The sequence below is a fragment of the Oncorhynchus nerka genome, linkage group LG3, assembly GCF_034236695.1.
Source record: "Oncorhynchus nerka isolate Pitt River linkage group LG3, Oner_Uvic_2.0, whole genome shotgun sequence".
Lineage (NCBI taxonomy): Eukaryota > Metazoa > Chordata > Actinopteri > Salmoniformes > Salmonidae > Oncorhynchus > Oncorhynchus nerka.
The window spans coordinates 54,070,152-54,090,059 of record NC_088398.1 but is presented as its reverse complement, the minus strand read 5'-3'; the positions used below and the strand labels follow the sequence as shown (position 1 = coordinate 54,090,059).

The 19,908-nt window shown below is 45.1% G+C and overlaps 1 protein-coding gene across 2 annotated transcripts in view; it reads right to left on the bottom strand.

Moving 5' to 3' along the window:
* LOC115110851 (uncharacterized) overlaps positions 1 to 19,908 on the bottom strand; it is a 79,500-nt gene that overhangs the window by 49,702 nt on the left and 9,890 nt on the right. Inside the window, exon 1 of one of the 2 annotated variants that reach the window (XM_029636779.2) lies at positions 9,042 to 9,150. The exons of the other annotated variant lie outside the window; for it this stretch is intronic. The gene's annotated coding sequence lies outside the window, so the exon portion shown is untranslated. Of the gene's footprint in view, positions 1 to 9,041; positions 9,151 to 19,908 lie in introns of those variants that run through there. 2 annotated transcript variants of the gene reach the window in all.

The following is a 19,908-nucleotide window of genomic DNA, read 5'->3' as shown; positions in this document are numbered from 1 at the left end:
TTGTGATGCCACCTTGTGGCCCCCGTCGTCTCGCTTCAGTTCAAATGGTAGAAAGGTTACAGCAGAAATCAGACCACAAGTAAATACATACAGAACCAAGAGTACACAGACATTCCTTTCATATTCTGGAAATGGGATTATCTTTGATGGTTTTACTGTACAATAATTAATTAACTCTGAAACTGCAACTGGTCTCTAACCTGTAAGAAAGCAGTCAAACCCTGAGTCTGTCTTTCCCAGTACATTCAAACCCTGAGTCTGTCTTTCCCAGTACGTTCATACCCTGAGTCTGTCTTTCCCAGTACGTTCAAACCCTCAGTCTGTCTTTCCCAGTACGTTCAAACCCTGAGTCTGTCTTTCCCAGTACGTTCATACCCTGAGTCTGTCATTCCCAGTACGTTCAAACCCTGAGTCTGTCTTTCCCAGTACGTTCATACCCTGAGTCTGTCTTTCCCAATACGTTCAAACCCTGAGTCTGTCTTTCCCAGTACGTTCAAACCCTGAGTCTGTCTTTCCCAGTACGTTCATACCCTGAGTCTGTCATTCCCAGTACGTTCAAACCCTGAGTCTGTCTTTCCCAGTACGTTCAAACCCTGAGTCTGTCTTTCCCAGTACGTTCAAACCCTGAGTCTGTCTTTCCCAGTACGTTCAAACCCTGAGTCTGTCTTTCCCATTACGTTCAAACCCTGAGTCTGTCTTTCCCAGTACGTTCAAACCCTCAGTCTGTCTTTCCCAGTACGTTCATACCCTGAGTCTGTCTTTCCCAGTACGTTCAAACCCTGAGTCTGTCTTTCCCAGTACGTTCATACCCTGAGTCTGTCTTTCCCAGTACGTTCAAACCCTGAGTCTGTCTTTCCCAGTACGTTCATACCCTGAGTCTGTCATTCCCAGTACGTTCAAACCCTGAGTCTGTCTTTCCCAGTACGTTCATACCCTGAGTCTGTCTTTCCCAGTACGTTCATACCCTGAGTCTGTCTTTCCCAGTACGTTCAAACCCTCAGTCTGTCTTTCCCAGTACGTTCATACCCTGAGTCTGTCTTTCCCAGTACGTTCATACCCTGAGTCTGTCTTTCCCACGTTCAAACCCTGAGTCTGTCACGTTCATACCCTGAGTCTGTCTTTCCCAGTACGTTCATACCCTGAGTCTGTCTTTCCCAGTACGTTCATACCCTGAGTCTGTCTTTCCCAGTACGTTCATACCCTGAGTCTGTCTTTCCCAGTACGTTCATACCCTGAGTCTGTCTTTCCCAGCATGTTTTCCTTTTTCATTCCACTGTAATGCTTTAATGTAGTTATACCTGATATTTAAAGACATTACCTTTTTCTTAAATATATCTGTGGTGGGTTAAGTAGGATCGAAGCCTGGTCTCATAGACTAGACGTAACATAGTAAAAGTAATTCGGTTTTGTATGATTACATAAGCCAGAAGGTTACTTAAGACAAAAACATAAGGAGGGTGGTTGGTCGGGGTGGATGGGTAGGCGTATAAGGCAAATGTCTAGCAACCCAAAGGCTACGTGTTCAATTCTCATCGTGGACAACTTTAGCATTTTTTAGCTAATGTTTCAGCCAGCTAGCTGCCTAGCTAACGTTAGCCACAACAAATTGGAATTAGGGAAATTCATAACATATCATACAAATTGTAATTCAAAACATATCATACGAAATGGATGATGGACATCCACAAATGAATATGTACAGTACCAAACGAAACGTAAAATATCACACTAAAACGAGAGTCTCGGATTTACGTAAATAATAGTAGGAAATGCTCTGAGAGTAGGTTGCAGCGTAGTAACAGTGTACCTGAGGCTCCACTAATGGTGCATGTTTTAAACCCCATACACTAAACATTTAAATTAATGCTTTAATGTTTATATCCACACTATATTATTTAACAATGAACCGAAACCCCTATGTAGCCAGAGGCTCACAGGTTTAATGTTCACACAGACAGACAGACAGACAGACAGACAGACAGACAGACAGACAGACAGACAGACAGACAGACAGACAGACAGACAGAGAGTCCAGTGTAATGACCGGACCCCCACAGTCCTGTTTGTTAGTTGGTAGTTACCATGCTGGGTCCTTAGCTCACACAGCCTGAAACGTGACATGGAGTCACAGCCTTTAATATCTCTACCTCTCTTTCTACCTCTCTCTCTACCTCTCTCTCCACCTCTCTCTCTACCTCTCTCTCTCTACCTCTCTCTCTCTCTACCTCTCTCTGCCTCTCTCTCTGCCTCTCTCTCTACCTCTCTCTCTACCTCTCTCTCTCTAACTCTCTCTCTCTCTACCTCTCTCCACCTCTCTCTCTACCTCTCTCTCTCCACCTCTCTCTCTCTCTACCTCTCTCTGCCTCTCTCTCTGCCTCTCTCTCTCTACCTCTCTCTCCACCTCTACCTCCTCTACCTCTCTCTATACCCCTCTACCTCTCTCTACCTCTCTCTGCCTCTCTCTCTGCCTCTCTCTCTACCTCTCTCTCTCTACCTCTCTCTCTACCTCTCTCTCTACCTCTCTCTCTCTACTTCTCTCTCTACCTCTCTCTCTACCTCTCTCTCTACCTCTCTCTCTCTAACTCTCTCTCTCTACCTCTCTCTCTCCTCTCTCTCTACCTCTCTCTCTACCTCTCTCTCTCTCTCTCTCTCTCTCTCTCTCCTCTCTCTCTACCTCTCTCTCCATCTGTCTCTCTACCTCTCTCTCTACCTCCCTCACTCTACCTCTAACTCCCACTCTCTACCTCTACCTCTCTCTCTCTACCTCTCTCTCTAGCTCTCTCTCCACCTCTCTCTCCACCTCTCTCTCTACCTCTCTCTCTCTATCTCTCTCTCTCTGCCTCTCTCTCTGCCTCTCTCTCTACCTCTCTCTACCTCTCTCTCTCTCTCTCTCTCTCTCTACCTCTCTCTCTACCTCTCTCTCTACCTCTCTCTCTCTACCTCTCTCTCTCTACCTCTCTCTCTTTCTACCTCTCTCTCTCTACTCTCTCTCTCTCTACCTCTCTCTCTCTACCTCTCTCTCTCTCTACCTCTCTCTCTCCACCTCTCTCTCCACTCTCTCTCTACCTCTCTCTCTATCTCTCTCTCTGCCTCTCTCTCTGCCTCTCTCTCTACCTCTCTCTCTCTACCTCTCTCTCTCTCTCTGCCTCTCTCTCTGCCTCTCTCTCTACCTCTCTCTCTACCTCTCTCTCTCTCTCTCTCTCTACCTCTCTCTCTACCTCTCTCTCTCCTCTCTCTCTACCTCTCTCTCTCTACCTCTCTCTTTCTACCTCTCTCTCTCTACCTCTCTCTCTCTCTCTCTACCTCTCTCTCTCTCTACCTCTCTCTCTCTACCACCTCTCTCTCTACCTCTCTCTCTACCTCTCTCTCTCTACCTCTCTCTCTACCTCTCTCTCTACCTCTCTCTCTCTACCTCTCTCTCTCTCTACCTATCTCTCTCTACCTCTACCTCTCTCTCTCTACCTCTCTCTCTCCTCTCTCTACCTCTCTCTCTACCTCTCTCTCTGCCTCTCTCTCTGCCTCTCTCTCTACCTCTCTCTCTCTACCTCTCTCTCTCTCTACCTCTATCTCTCTCTACCTCTCTCTCTACCTCTCTCTCCACCTCTCTCTCTACCTCTCTCTCTCTACCTCTCTCTCTCTCTACCTCTCTCTCTCTACCTCTCTATCTCTACCTCTCTCTCTACCTCTCTCTCTCTACCTCTCTCTACCCTCTCTCTCTACCTCTCTCTCTACCTCTCTCTCTCTCTACCTCTCTCTCTCTACCTATTTCTCTCTACCTCTACCTCTCTCTCTACCTCTCTCTCTCTCTCTCTCTCTCTATCTCTCTCTACCTCTCTCTCCACCTCTCTCTCTACCTCTCTCTCTACCTCTCTCTATCTCTACCTCTCTCTCTGCCTCTACCTCTCTCTCTCTACCTCTCTCCCTTTCTCTCTATCTCTACCTCTCTCTCTCTACTCTCTCCTCTCTCTCTACCTCTCTCTCTACTCTCTCTCTCTACCTCTCTCTCTATCTCTCTCTGCCTCTCCTACTTTCTCTCTCTCTCTACCTCTCTCTCTTTCTCTCCTCTCTCTCTCTCTACCTCTATCTCTCTCTCTCTCTCTCTCTACCTCTCTCTCTACCTCTCTATCTCTACCTCTCTCTCTCTACCTCTCTCTCTACTTTCTCTCTATCTCTACCTCTCTCCTACTTTCTCTCTATCTCTACCTCTCTCCTACTCTCTCTATCTCTACCTCTCTCTCTCTCTCTATCTCTACCTCTCTCTCCTACCTCTCTATCTCTACCTCTCTCCTACTTTCTCTCTATCTCTACCTCTCTCTCTACTTTCTCTCTATCTCTACCTCTCTCCTACTTTCTCTCTATCTCTACCTCTCTCCTACTCTCTCTCTATCTCTACCTCCTACTTTCTCTCTCTCTACCTCTCTCTCTCTCTCTATCTCTACCTCTCCTACTTTCTCTCTATCTCTACCTCTCTCTCTACTTTCTCTCTATCTCTACCTCTCTCCTACTTTCTCTCTATCTCTCTACCTCTCTCTCTACTTTCCTCTCTATCTCTACCTCTCTCCTACTTTCTCTCTATCTCTACCTCTCTACTTTCTCTCTATCTCTACCTCTCTCTACTTTCTCTCTATCTCTACCTCTCTCCTACTCTCTCTATCTCTACCTCTCTACTTTCTCTCTATCTCTACTCTCTCTCCTACTTTCTCTCTATCTACCTCCTCTCTCCTCTTTCTCTCTATCTCTACCTCTCTCTACTTTCTCTCTATCTCTACCTCTCTCCTACTTTCTCTCTATCTCTACCTCTCTCCTACTTTCTCTCTCTCTCTACCTCTCTCCTACTTTCTCTCTATCTCTACCTCTCTCCTACTTTCTCTCTCTCTCTCTTTCTCCTCTCTCCTACCTCTCTCTCTCTATCTCTACCTCTCTCCTACTTTCTCTCTATCTCTACCTCTCTCCTACTTTCTCTCTATCTCTACCTCTCTCCTACTTTCTCTCTATCTCTACCTCTCTCCTACTTTCTCTCTATCTCTCTCTCCTACTTTCTCTCTATCTCTACCTCTCTCCTACTTTCTCTCTCTCTACCTCTCTACTTTCTCTCTATCTCTACCTCTCTCTCTCTATCTCTACCTCTCTCCTACTTTCTCTCTATCTCTACCTCTCTCCTACTTTCTCTCTATCTCTACCTCTCTCCTACTCTCTCTATCTCTACCTCTCCTACTTTCTCTCTATCTCTACCTCTCCTCTCTCTCTATCTCTACCTCTCTCCTACTTTCTCTCTATCTCTACCTCTCTCTCCTACTTTCTCTCTATCTCTACCTCTCTCCTACTTTTTCTATCTCTACCTCTCCTACTTTCTCTCTATCTCTACCTCTCTCCTACTTTCTCTCTATCTCTACCTCTCTCTACTTTCTCTCTATCTCTACCTCTCTCCTACTTTCTCTCTCTCTCTATCCTCTCTCCTACTTTCTCTCTATCTCTACCTCTCTCCTACTTTCTCTCTATCTCTACCTCTCTCCTACTTTCTCTCTATCTCTACCTCTCTCCTACTTTCTCTCTATCTCTACCTCTCTCTACTTTCTCTCTATCTCTACCTCTCTCCTACTTTCTCTCTATCTCTACCTCTCTCCTACTTTCTCTCTCTCTACCTCTCTTTCTACTTTCTCTCTATCTCTACCTCTCTCCTACTTTCTCTCTATCTCTACCTCTCTCCTACTTTCTCTCTATCTCTACCTCTCTCCTACTTTCTCTCTATCTCTACCTCTCTTCTACCTCTCTCTATCTCTACCTCTCTCCTACTTTCTCTCTCTATCTCTACCTCTCTCCTACTTTCTCTCTATCTCTACCTCTCTCCTACTTTCTCTCTATCTCTACCTCTCTCCTCTCTTCTCTCTATCTCTACCTCTCTCCTACTTTCTCTCTATCTCTACCTCTCTCCTACTTTCTCTCTATCTCTACCTCTCTCCTCTCTTTCTCTCTATCTCTACCTCTACCTCTCTCTCTACTCTCTCTCTCTCTATCTCTACCTCTCCTACTTTCTCTCTATCTCTACCTCTCTCCCTACTTTCTCTCTATCTCTACCTCTCTCTACTTCTCTCTATCTCTACCTCTCTCTCTATCTCTCTACTTTCTCTCTATCTCTACCTCTCTCCTACTTTCTCTCTATCTCTACCTCTCTTCTACTCTCCTCTCTCTCTCTCTACCTCTCCTACTTTCTCTCTATCTCTACCTCTCCTACTCTCTATCTCTACCTCTCCTACTTCTACCTCTCTATCTCTATCTCTACCTCTCTCCTACTTTCTCTCTCTATCTCTACCTCTCTCTCTCCTCTCTCTCTATCTCTACCTCTCTCCTACTTTCTCTCTATCTCTACCTCTCTCCTACTTTCTCTCTATCTCTACCTCTCTCCTACTTTCTCTCTATCTCTACCTCTCCTACTTTCTCTCTATCTCTACCTCTCTCCTACTTCCTCTCTATCTCTCCCTCTCTCCTACTTTCTCTCTATCTCTACCCTCTCCTACTTTCTCTCTATCTCTACCTCTCTCTACTTTCTCTCTATCTCTACCTCTCTCCTACTTTCTCTCTATCTCTACCTCTCTCCTACTTTCTCTCTATCTCTACCTCTCTCCTACTTTCTCTCTATCTCTACCTCTCCTACTTTCTCTCTATCTCTACCTCTCTCCTACTTTCTCTCTATCTCTACCTCTCTCCTACTTTCTCTCTATCTCTACCTCTCTCCTACTTTCTCTCTATCTCTACCTCTCTCCTACTTTCTCTCTATCTCTACCTCTCTCCTACTTTCTCTCTCTCTCTACCTCTCTCCTACTTTCTCTCTATCTCTACCTCTCTCCTCTCTTTCTCTCCTATCTCTATCTCTACCTCTCTCCTACTTTCTCTCTATCTCTACCTCTCTCCTACTTTCTCTCTATCTCTACCCTCTCCTACTCTCTCTCTACCTCTCTACCTCTCTCCTCTACCTCTCTCCACTTTCTCTCTCTCTCTACCTCTCTCCTACTTTCTCTCTATCTCTACCTCACTCCTACTTTCTCTCTATCTCTACCTCTCTCCTGCTTTCTCTCTATCTCTACCGCTCTCTCGCTCCCCTCTCTTTCTCTCTCTCTTGCTCCCAGTCTCTCTCCGTCTCTCTCCTGCTCTCTATCTCTCTTTCAGCAGATGAAATATTCAGGGGAGCCGGCATGCTGTGCTGTTTCCACCCACATGGCTGGTAGCTGACACCTAACGCTTCTGACTGCTGCTGCTCTGCTACCTCCCCTCTCCTCTCCTCTCCTCTCCTCTCCTCTCCTCTCCTCTCCTCTCCTCTCCTCTCCTCTCCCCTCCTATCCCCTCCTCTCCCCTCCCCCCCTCTTCTCCTCTCCTCTGACTGCTCCCTACTCCCTGGCCGTCCTGGTGCAACTGAGGTCAGAAGACAGAGCCAGTCAATTTCTGCATCCCAAATGGCACCCTATTCCCCTATGTAGTGCACTACTTTTGACCAGCGCCCATAGACAGAGCATTGTCTCTGCTGCAGGCTGCAGCCCAGACCAGATGAGACCATGATACGATCCAGTGCACAGGAACACACCATCGATCCTCCCATCGAGCTTGCCCAATTCATCTGGTGGGAGGCCGGGTGACTAATCCCAATCCATGTAGGCCAGACAGAAATGGAGCGAGATGAGAGATTACATACAGTATAATGGAATAACAGACCAGCCCTCCAGTGTTATGACCATAAACATAGAATTACTAGAATGGAAAATGCCCCTCAGACCACAGGAATTTGACTCCTGGGTACACTGAACGACTGGTAATTCTATTGCTAGGTCTATGGTTATGACCCTGGGCCCTGCCTCTGCCTTGCTCCGCCACAACATAAGCATCAGAGGGTCAGAGAGGGTCAGTGACTGCAAAGTTCCTTCTCACGACACACAAGTCTAGAGTTGGGCCGATATATGATTAAATAAAATATTGTGATATTTGACATTGACGATATATCGTGATGTGCAGGACTATACTCTATTTGAACTTCAAAAATAAAAAAAACTGTGCAGTTTTATCTGCTAGGCTGTATCAATATGTTTAAAAAGAAGTCTAAATGAATTAACAAAGCCTTAGTTTTTCAGAATACTAAGATTATTTAATAAGAATGCAACTATAATACCGTAAATAAGCCGTCTAGAATGATCTGGTCATTAACAGCGCAAAACGATTATATTGAATATAAGGATATTTGGAGTAGCAAGATATCTCCCCAAATATTGCCCAACCCTTCACCAGTCATGTGACAGGGGTGTTGGATGAAGATCCTCATATTCAGCATTTTTCTGCTCACCGGAGTGGAAGGACATGAAAACACACACGCACGTACACACACACACACACACACACACACACACACACACACACACACACACACACACACACACAGGGCTAAAGGCTGTCTGTTCGGAATAAGCAAACATGTAAATCGTGTTTGTCTCCAGTCCTGTCAGAAGTGTGTACAGTACAGAACACAGAGGTTGCACTGTGTTACACGCAGAGCAGACAATTCACCATGTGTCATCCGAGGAGTTTCCTATTCAACATTACTTGATGAATAATTGATTTAAAGTATCTCTCAAATACATACAGCCTTAAAAACACAACACCTTGCAAGATATGCTTTCCCTAAGCTATGCTTACTATAGCCATTCAGAATCAAATCTAAATGAGCACTTCACGCCAACAATAACACTCTGGGTATTCTACATAGCTGCATGTTCGTACAGCCTCTACAGACCATCAACAGCCTACTTATGCAGAAGTCTGACTGTCTCACATTCAGATTGCTCACGAAAAAGTATATCTATTTTTTACTACATAATGAGTACACACAATCATTCCTCAAATCATTAACCATGACAGAGTATTCAGCAAAATGCCCATTTATCAGCAACAACTGTCATCAGTTTTCTCTCCAGTCCTTTTCCCATGAAAGAGAAAAATACTACACAACAAAATTGTAAACATGCATAAAACATGAGAGATATGACGCTATGCCGACCCACCTTTGTTGTAAGTGCGTGTAGCCGTCCCTATGAGCTCAGTTTAGTACAGCAGGTAGGCAGACACCCTCTCCTCTGCTCTCTCCTCTAGCAGCGTATGTGTATGTGTGTGTGAATACTCCAGCCCTCTCTCTGCCTGGCTATTGTCACAGGCAAGGGAAGGGAGCCCTACTGAGCATGCTCCAACTGAACAACCCTCCCCGTCGGCATGGGAACCGGGAAGCGGGGCAGGCAGCAGTCCTGTTCAAGTGCCGAGGTGCTTTCTACTCAACCTCTTTATCCTCTCTGTTACTCCTCTCTCTCTATCTGTTTCTCTCCGAAACACACACGTCCAACTCACTGGGGGGGCTAAAAGGGTACTTCCTCTTCTCTATTCCCCTGTGTGCACACATTCTCTGTCTGTCTGTCTGTCTGTCTGTCTGTCTGTCTGTCTGCCTGCCTGCCTGTCTGTCTGTCTGTCTGTCTGTCTGTCTGTCTGTCTGTCTGTCTGTCTGTCTGTCTGTCTGTCTGTCTGTCTCTCTCCCTTGTTCTCTTCATCTGTCTGTCTGTCTGTCTGTCTGTCTGTCTGTCTGTCTGTCTGTCTGTCTGTCTGTCTGTCTGTCTGTCTGTCTGTCTGTCTGTCTCTCTCCCTTGTTCTCTTCATCTGTCTGTCTGTCTGTCTGTCTGTCTGTCTGTCTGTCTGTCTGTCTGTCTGTCTGTCTGTCTGTCTGTCTGTCTCTCTCCCTTGTTCTCTTCATCTGTCTGTCTGTCTGTCTGTCTGTCTGTCTGTCTGTCTGTCTGTCTGTCTGTCTGTCTGTCTGTCTGTCTGTCTGTCTGTCTGTCTGTCTCTCTCCCTTGTTCTCTTCGTCTGTCTGTCTGTCTGTCTGTCTGTCTGTCTGTCTGTCTGTCTGTCTGTCTGTCTGTCTGTCTGTCTGTCTCTCTGTCTGTGTCTGTCTGGCTGTGTCTGTCTCTCTCTCTCACACACAAACACACATGCCTGCCCACACACAATAAGGCAGGGGCGCTGTGTCATGGTCCTTTAATTCTGTTATTCATTCTCCTTAATTAATCACACAGCCTGACAGTGATGTAACAAGGACCTGACTTATAAAGTAGCATCACACATGCCCCGCCCATCTGAGGATGTGTATTTTTCAGCAATCTATTTCCTGTGTTTGAGAGGTGCAATATCCACTTGTCATTTAAATCTCGCTGGATTGATTGCTTTCATTGTACTCCTGCGACTCTTTCATATTCTTGCTTGCGCCTGTCGTTTTTTCCTGTTACAGTAATGTTACGACTGCGGAAATATTTGTAATGACCTGTCAAACACTTTAAACAGTACACTGACCTGTCAAACACTTTAAACAGTACACTGACCTGTCAAACACTTTAAACAGTACACTGACCTGTCAAACACTTTAAACAGTACACTGACCTGTCAAACACTTTAAACAGTACACTGACCTGTCAAACACTTTAAACAGTACACTGACCTGTCAAACACTTTAAACAGTACACTGACCTGTCAAACACTTTAAACAGTACACTGACCTGTCAAACACTTTAAACAGTACACTGACCTGTCAAACACTTTAAACAGTACACTGACCTGTCAAACACTTTAAACAGTACACTGACCTGTCAAACACTTTAAACAGTACACTGACCTGTCAAACACTTTAAACAGTACACTGACCTGTCAAACACTTTAAACAGTACACTGACCTGTCAAACACTTTAAACAGTACACTGACCTGTCAACCACTTTAAACAGTACACTGACCTGTCAAACAATGTAAACTATGTATAGATGGGTGTAATCTAGACCCAAGCTTGTTCATTTTTAATCCGAGGGTATCCTGCTATTGACATACTTGTTGAATTATGCAACAGAACGTGACAACAACAGTATTGACAGCGCAGGTGAGTGCAGGTAAGCCTAGACACAGCAAGCATTCATTTATTCATATACATAAGTACACCCAGTGTGTTTAAGAAAATTAGGCACATAAAAAATAAGTATAAAAAAAATTGTGTGGGGGTGATTTGACCCTCTTTTCCAACCCAATTTCGTGATATCCAATTATGATCCAATTATGATCTTGTCTCATCACTGCAACTCCCCAACGGGTTCGGGAGTGCGAAGGTCGAGTCATGCGTCCTCCGAAACATGACCCGCCAAACCGTGCTTCTTAACACTTGCCCGCTTAAGCCGGAAGCCAGCCGCACCAATGTGTCAGAGGAGACACCCTTCAACTAATGACCAAAGTCTGTCTGCAGGCGTATGGCCCACCACAAACCCTCCCCTAACCCGGACGACATTGTGCGCCACCCTATGGGACTCCCGGTTACGGCCGGTTGTGACACAGCCTGTGACCCTGGTCTGTAATTTTCTTTATTTTAACACAAAATGTATATATGTATGAATTCTAAGAAAAGGAAAGTAATATTTTACAATAAATTGAATACATGAATTTCCACCATAATCTTTGAAATCCATGAATTATTTGTCAAAGCAAGTAAAATATTTATGTACTATAATTCAGTCAAGATCTGATTGATTTTCCAAATTCAAAAAGTTTGGAGTATCTTCATCCATTGTCAAACTGTTGCATTTATTAGAATTGTTTTGAAAACATTTTAACAATTTTGATGACTGTTGCTATATAAAAGCTGCCCATTCATTCACAATGTGTCCTGAATAGCACTAATCTGTCCCATTAACCAAAATGGAATTCAATTCATCTAAACAAATGAATGTAATAAATAGCATTTATTATATAAATTACATGGACATTTGTTCTGAAATAAATTATTATCTTAATAATACAAATATGACATTAGTGAAGTTAGAACTGATCAAATACATGCCCTCCAGCAGAGGTTTTTCTCCTAATTTGACATATGGGTGCTCCCAGGAATTGAACCTACAATCCTACTATTGCAAATGCCATGCCTCTACCCACTGAGCCACAGATGACCAATGTTATGTACTAGAATTCATCTCATATGTCCAGAAGGGATAAATTCACTGCTATTTTCAGATGAAAATATACAAAATCAAGATCAAAATGCATTCTGTTGCATTGCATTCCCAGGGGTCAGTGTCAGCTCACTGAGGGTATTTAGCCTGCAGGTTGCTCTAGTAATTACTCTGTGATGATGCTTGGTATTTACAGCCTATTACAGTTACAGGGCATATGGACCACAGGGATAATCCTCCAGCAGATATGACCCAAGCACCCGCCCTGTTTCCTATGGGAACAACAGCTCCCAGAGCCTGCAGTGAAACTGAACAGCAACAGACAGCAGCCATAAGGTCAAATGGGTGATAGCCAGGGGGTGGGGGACTGTGCATGTGTGTGTGTGTGTGTGTGTGTTCGGGGTACCACAACACCCTTGCCTACCAGTCAATGACAATCTCCAGATGTAGGACCTTCATTTGAGCCAGTTTGTTACAGCAGGAATATAATCCTGCAGCAACAGGAGATGTGAAATATATGTGGATTATAATTAATAGACATGTTCTGTAGGCGTTGATACATTTTTTGTTAGGCCAAATCAAATTTGACATTTTAAAGTGGAAATTACAAACTTTAGAAGCCTTTTAAAACCTCAAATACACTACAAGTTTGCATTTTCCAATTCTCAGCAACAAAATAGCATCTCTACTGAACTAGCCCTGTTCAATACCATCGGACCTTTTTAAAACACCAATTACTCTGCTTCCTTGTTTTGGTTTGGTCTCTCAGTAATACATTAGTGATGTAGAAAGGAGAAGCCTTGGCTTCAGCCTCCAGCCTATCCATTATCAGCACTCAACACAGCTACAGGGTCAGGCAAGCCTCTATCTCCCCAGGGGGTGCTGCATACACAAAATACTCCCTCCTCTGTCTGCGCGCACACACACACGCACGCACACGCACACACGCACACACACACACACACACACACACACACACACACACACACACACACACACACACACACACACACACAAATAATGCAGAACTGTTCAAATACTTCAATGGTGTAACGGCTTATGGCTCGGGCGAGGTCACAGGTCAGGGGATCGATGGTGGCATGGAGGAGGAGGAGAGGGATTATGTATGGCAAATAATCACCTGAGATTCATACTATCAAACACCACTTAACACAACCAACCATCAGCACACAGTAGTCCCACACCTCAAAGTGTATTGCCTGAAAAATGATTCACAGTGAACATTTGCATAGCCAACACAGTGTAAAAGCTTGACATTGAAAAATGTGTATAAAATGCCTATTGATCTGCCCACTAAATTCAAACACATCACTGTACATGACACTAAAGGAGAAAGCATGGCAGGGCGACATGCACGTTTGTGGCCTTCAGCTTTGGGGTGAGAAAGATTTATCTTCTCTGGTCTGGCTGGCTGTCTGTCTGGCCGGTTAGCTGGCTGGCTGACTGCCCGTATGGCTAGTTAGGTGGCTGGTTAGGTGGCTGGCTGTCTGACTGTCTGTATGGCTGGTTAGGTGGCTGGCTGGCTGGCTAGCTGGGTGGCTGAATGTGGTCTCTTGGCTGAGTCCAGGGACGTTGCGTCCGCTGCCCCACTCCGCCCGACCCGGCCCGGCCAGCGACTCAGAAATGTATAATTTATGAGGGCTCCACCACCGGACTCAATAATGCATGGGGCCTTGAGTCACGGACAGTCTTTTATGGAGGGAGGGATAGAGAGAGAGAGAGAGAGAGAGAGAGAGAGAGAGAGAGAGGAAGAGAGTGAGGGATAAAGAGAGAGAGAGAGAGAGAGAGAGAGAGAGAGAGAGAGAGAGGAAGAGAGTGAGTGAGTGAGTGTGCAAGAAAGAAATAAAATAACCGTGTGCCGCTATCACTTTCTTTAGGGATACTCCATTTAGTGTGGTTCATGACTCAGGGAGTGAAGGAGGGACTGGCACAGTGTGAGAACAATACTGAATTATGGGTGGCCCATCTCTTTCTCAGGTCGATGACGTCAGCAGCCCATGATGCTGTGAGAATGCAGCATGGAAAAAGGGATTTCCCCCCAACACAATACCAATGAGCACATCAGGAAATACATTCATTCCCCCACACACACAGGATATAAGAGTCTCCTTAAGACCACCACCGTCTATAAACGTTTTCCGTATTACAGAGAGGAAGGGGAACCATTTTACAGGCACTGTGTTTACAGTCACATTGTGTAAATTAACAGAGCATCCCTTCCGCTGCATTCTGCTACCTTCAGGACCACACAATGGCTACTTGTGTGATACCCCCTAGAGAGGAACAATGCATTGTTTGTAGCCTCGCTGAAGCTGAATGTTTGTTTACTGAGGGGGATACCTAAATACAGGACCACCGGACGTCGTAAAAAATGTCCTCTACTGATTTGTTTTGTGGAGAAGGACATGGATAACAGGGGCTTGGTGCTTGGCAACCGCTAGAGTATTTTATGATCAGTCAATTAGAGAGAGAGACAATCGATTGAGTGATGAACAGACACAATACACAATGAACACAGTGACACACATAGATACAAAACAGGACAGGCTCATACATTTCTATAGTCACATTATTGGTTGTGCTCTTCAAATGATCTATTGACACAGGTCAATATAAGAATAAAGGCTAGGTTAGGTTAGCGTTTTCCATTTTACTCTTACTGATGATGGCTTTCACTAACAACACCACACAATTTACTAGGAGGGAGGGACAAGCCATCCATTGCATAGAGCCACAGACAGTAATGTAACCTATATCCCCTGGCAACATGGTGGCTCTAGTGGTCATACTGTAGCCCTCTGGCTTAATCCCAAATGACACCCTATTCCCTATAGGGCCCTGGTCAAAAGTAGTGCACCATGTAGGGAATAGGGTGGCATTTGGGACACAACCTCTGAGTCTGTCTGTACATAATGTGACTCTCTGGCTCCCTGCATACTGTAGCTACAGCAGGTCCCTAGCACGGCCAGGTCTGGGGTCCTGATTAAATGTTATGCATGTCGAGGGAGCATGCTAACACAATCACGCTGCTAGCAACAGCAGCAGAGTACATCAAATCAGCAACTCTCCTGATGGGAACCCATGAAATCAAATTTCCCTATCTATCCATCGTCTCTATCTCTCTGCAGTACACTGTCTGGGAATATGATCCCGCTAAAGGAAGCATTCATGGCTTACCTTTCACTATACTAGTAATCAGTAGCTGGCTGATACCACAGTCAGGTAATACCACTGCTGTAAGGTAATTATAGGCTAGTGGCTAGGCTAGTGGCTACCAGTGGCTTATATCTGAATACAAATACATATCCTCTGGTGGCTAGAAGCACTGTTATTACTACGACTAGCAATACTGAAAATAACCAGACCTGACAATCTCTACAGGGAAATGACATGGTATGGTTAATTCTTCCTACAGGGCACAATATTATGATTGAGTTTCACTCATCTGCAAATTGGCTGACAATTACATTGGGAAGCCTAATCAACTGTCTCACCAGATATATATTAAATACTGGCCCCAAGCCACTGATTATGTCTAGGAATGGAATGGTGCATCTGTGTGTGTGTGTGTGTGTGTGTGTGTGTGTGTGTGTGTGTGTGTGTGTGTGTGCTCGCGTGTGTGTGTGTGTGTGTGTCCGTGCATCTGCCTCAGTAACAAGTCATACACACAGAGGTGAAGCAGCCTTTGAATTGGCAATACTGATGACAAACGGCCAATGGAATCATCCATGGATCATCCTCTCACAGCCAGGAGGAGCTTAGCCCCTCATACCCAGACGAGGGTCGTCACATCACAACCAGATCGATATTGTTCCATCCTCACCCATAAGGAGTCTCACTGCACAGCAAATAGACCTGGCTGGTTACTCTCTGTGTGTGTGTGCGTGCGTGCGTGCATGCGTGCGTGTGTGTGTGTGTGTTGAGGGGGTGGAACTCAAACCAACTCAGTAATCTTTATGGTAATAGTAAGGAAGCACCATCAATATTAGCACAACAAAGTCAGGGGAGCCTTGAGAAGTCCTTTCATCACAGATCCCGCCACTGAGATGGGAGTATTATGATGCAGAATATTCAGTGTGTTCAAGGATCCTGAGTGATATTGTGCTGGGCTGACAACGGTTTGATGAAGGCGACGGGCAAGGATGAGTCCATTACAGACACTGCAGGGTTTTTTCTGCATAGTAAAGTCTTGGACGTCTTGGACGAAATGTCTTCTACGTTTTATCTTGGTCCGCCGAAGCCGGGATGGTAAAACGTTTTCAGTGTAACCTTAAACTGCTAAAACCATATTTAAAACTGTACAATTTTCTCTATGCCTCATCACAAAATGTGTATAATTGCAGGAAATTAGATGTAAAACAGCATCATTTTGTCTCTGCGGCCAAGAGGAGGACATCTAAAAGTTCTGGTTGCCAACTGCGCCATTGGCCACGCCCACTCCCTGCCACGCCCTCCACCTAAGCCGCATTTAAATCCAGAAAAAAATCCTGCACTGTGGTCCATGTCCATCCTATTGCTTTTGAAACCATAATCTCAGCCCTAAATTATGTGTCATACTAAAGAGGACAAGTATCATTGATGACTTGATCATACCTCTCTAGCATCCTGCTTCTAGAACTCAACACAGACCACTCAGTACTACAGTAAAAAACCCTCAAGGACACACATGGATGTTTACTAGGAAATGCACCTGAGAAAAAAAGGCCATTCCTGAGAAACAGATCTTGACTACTGAAAACCAACAATGTATTCCAACTCAGACAGCTCAAACTAAGAGCCACATCCATGAGGGTAGAAGCCGCTATGAACTGAATAAAAACCATGATTGTTTTAAAAGTGATGTTAATATGCAGAAACAATACAACACCATTAGACAAATATTCCTTTGTTACGGCAGGGAGAGTTTACAGGCAGGCAGTACATTATCACAGAATTATAGACACATTACAGCCTTTACCTCTATCCGTTCAGCCCCAGATAAGGAGAGGATTTCTATTGTTTTTCATGACAGAACGGCTCCATTTCTGTTTTTGGAGAGAGAAATGCAACATGGACGCCCCACTCTGAGAGGTTGCATGATCATTTACTGCCCTGGAGAAGCCACTGTAGCCTCAGGGAGCCACAGAGAAAGAAAGAAAATGACATTGTTTTAGTCTGTCTAATCTCTTGTGGAAAGATTCTGCGTGTAAACCAAGACAATCTGTCGGTACTAAATGTGATGTGTAGGATAGGACCAGCAGTAGTTCACAATTTTGCAGGTGTTAGGCACATCTTTCGTATGTCGGAAGGAGAGGGGACATTCGCCCATATCTTGCAAAGAGTGAGGGTGGAGCTCCTCGTTCCAGTTTCGCTCCTCATTCTAGCATTTCTTGATGTCTTCTTTTTTTTTTTTTACCCTGTTTTCTCCCCAATTTCACAGTATACAATTGTTTTAGTAGCTGCTATCTTGTCTCATCGCTACAACTGCCGTACGGGCTCAGGAGAGACCAACCAAGCCGCACTGCTTCTTAACACAGCACGCATCCAACCCGGAAGCCAGCCGCACCAATGTGTCGGAGGAAACACCGTACACCCGGCAACCTTGGTTAGCGCGCACTTCGCCCGGCCCGCCACAGGAGTCGCTGGTGCGCGATGAGACAAGGACATCCCTACCGGCCAACCCCTCCCTAACCCGGGCGACGATAGGCCAATTGTGCGTTGCACCACGGACCTCCCGGTCACAGCCGGTTACGACAGAGCCTGGGCGCGAACCCAGAGTCTCTGATGGCACAGCTGGCGCTGCAGTACAGCGCCCTTAACCACTGCGCCACCCAGGAGCATTTCTTGATGTCTTCTATTAACATTTATGGACCCAGAACTTAATCGAGCAGCTGACCAATTATGTGAGACTTTAGTTCTGGGTTAACCGAGATTACAGTCTGTCAGAACAGCCGTTTGATTATACTGCTTAACCAGTCCCTGAAAATTATCATATGCAGTGAGTTGCAACTATCAAGGGATGCTATTAAACCAGACAAAGCCTTAGAATTCTTTAATCAGAATGCAATGGACAGAGTCTGAAACCTGGCCTAAATCTCAACAGTTCTCCTGTTGTACTGGGAGCCAACAATGTATTCCTTTGCCATGAAACGTATTCCGTTGCTTGTAGGTTACACACTGCCTGCCTTCAACCGTGCAGGTAAATAATATTTTCTGCATGCCTTTACAGTCATTACTATTCCACATCTGTGTGCTGATTGCTCTCTCGGCATGCTTACATGCATATCCCTCTGTGAGGAATACTTTTCGGAGCCATTTAGAAATTGTGGAGATAATCTACAACAGTTGAAAAATATGCAGTTTCGGCATGAAATAACAATAGCTCTTTGTATGAGATTTTTTTCTTTGTTCTTTCCTCTAAAATGTGCTTAAGGCCAAACCTTAAACCACTCAGTCATAATGGTACAGTCAATGGTGGATAGCAGCTAATTCCACCAGAGGAGCTGATGGGAATTCCTGGTGAGCTACTGTCCTAAAATAAGAGAGTGCTGTGGACTGCAACTGCTGTTATGTGGCTGGCTGTAGTCTGTAGGCTGGGTCTTGTGTGCTAGGATGCTAGCACAGGCACCCCACAGAGAAGAGTGATCAGTCATTACCTTTCAGTCTTCCAGCCACTCAACCACAGCCAGTCCATAGACAGGGAGAAGGACCAGCCAGCCAGGCAGGCAGGGCTGGGGTGGGGGGGGGGGGGGGGATAAGAGGGCTGAGGCACAGGGGTGGGAAAGAGCACAGCTGGAGCCTCTCTATATATTTACTCATGGCTAGTCCAATGATGTTGGCACACAGAGAGAGCACACAGGGGGAGCTTTTACCAAGCAGAAAGCTGTGAACTGTGATATGTCTGCCTTTAAGCACAAGGGGGACTTTCATTATGACAGAACAGCTATAGGCTACCACAGGTATCGCAAAATAGGTACAGGCCTAAACCCATAGATTTCATCCACCTTGAATGTTCTTTAAGAAACAAAGAAAATAGCTAAATCATGCATTGAACAAGCACAACGGCTAATCTCAGGTTTATTAATGGGAGATAATTAATGGGAGATAATATTTTAGCAGTGACTCAGTCAAACACCAACAATGAGTGCTATGGGTCATATTTTCCCGCTGGTCTGCAAGCTATCTTACTAATAGTGTTATAAATGCAAACAGGTCCTAGCACTGTATGCTAGGTTGAATCTTGTGGAGAAAAGGTATTGACATAATTTCAAAGGCTGTCAGTGGACCAGGGGCATCATGTGATGACAAAATAATCTATAGCATGTGCATGGGAATGCCATAGTGGAATTCCGATGGACGGTGAAACAACATACAACATGACAGGTAACTATACTGAACAATTTCAATGATTTTACTGAGTTACAGTTCATTTAAGGAAATCAGTCAACTTCACATGACTGGGCAGGGGTGCAGCCATGGGTGGATTCAGGCCCAGCCAATCAGAATGTTTCCCCCACAAAACGGCTTTATTACAGACAGAACTACTCCTCAGTGTCATCAGCTGTTCGGGTGGCTAGCTCAGGCGATCCCGCTGGTAAATGTACATTTTTATTTCATTTTACCTTTATTTAACTAGGCAAGTCAGTTAAGAACAAATATTTTTTTACAATGATTGCCTACCCTGGCCAAACCCTCCACTAACCCGGATGACGCTGGGCCAATTGTGCACTGCCCTATGGGACTCCATAGCCGGTTGTGATACAGCTGGGATCAAACCCGAGTGTGTAGTGACGCCTCTAGCACTGCGATGCAGTGCCTTAGACCGCTGCGCCACTCTGCCCCCCAGAAGAAGCAGGATGTGGAGATCCTGGGCTGGCGTGGTAGTGAGGCCGGTTGGACGTACTG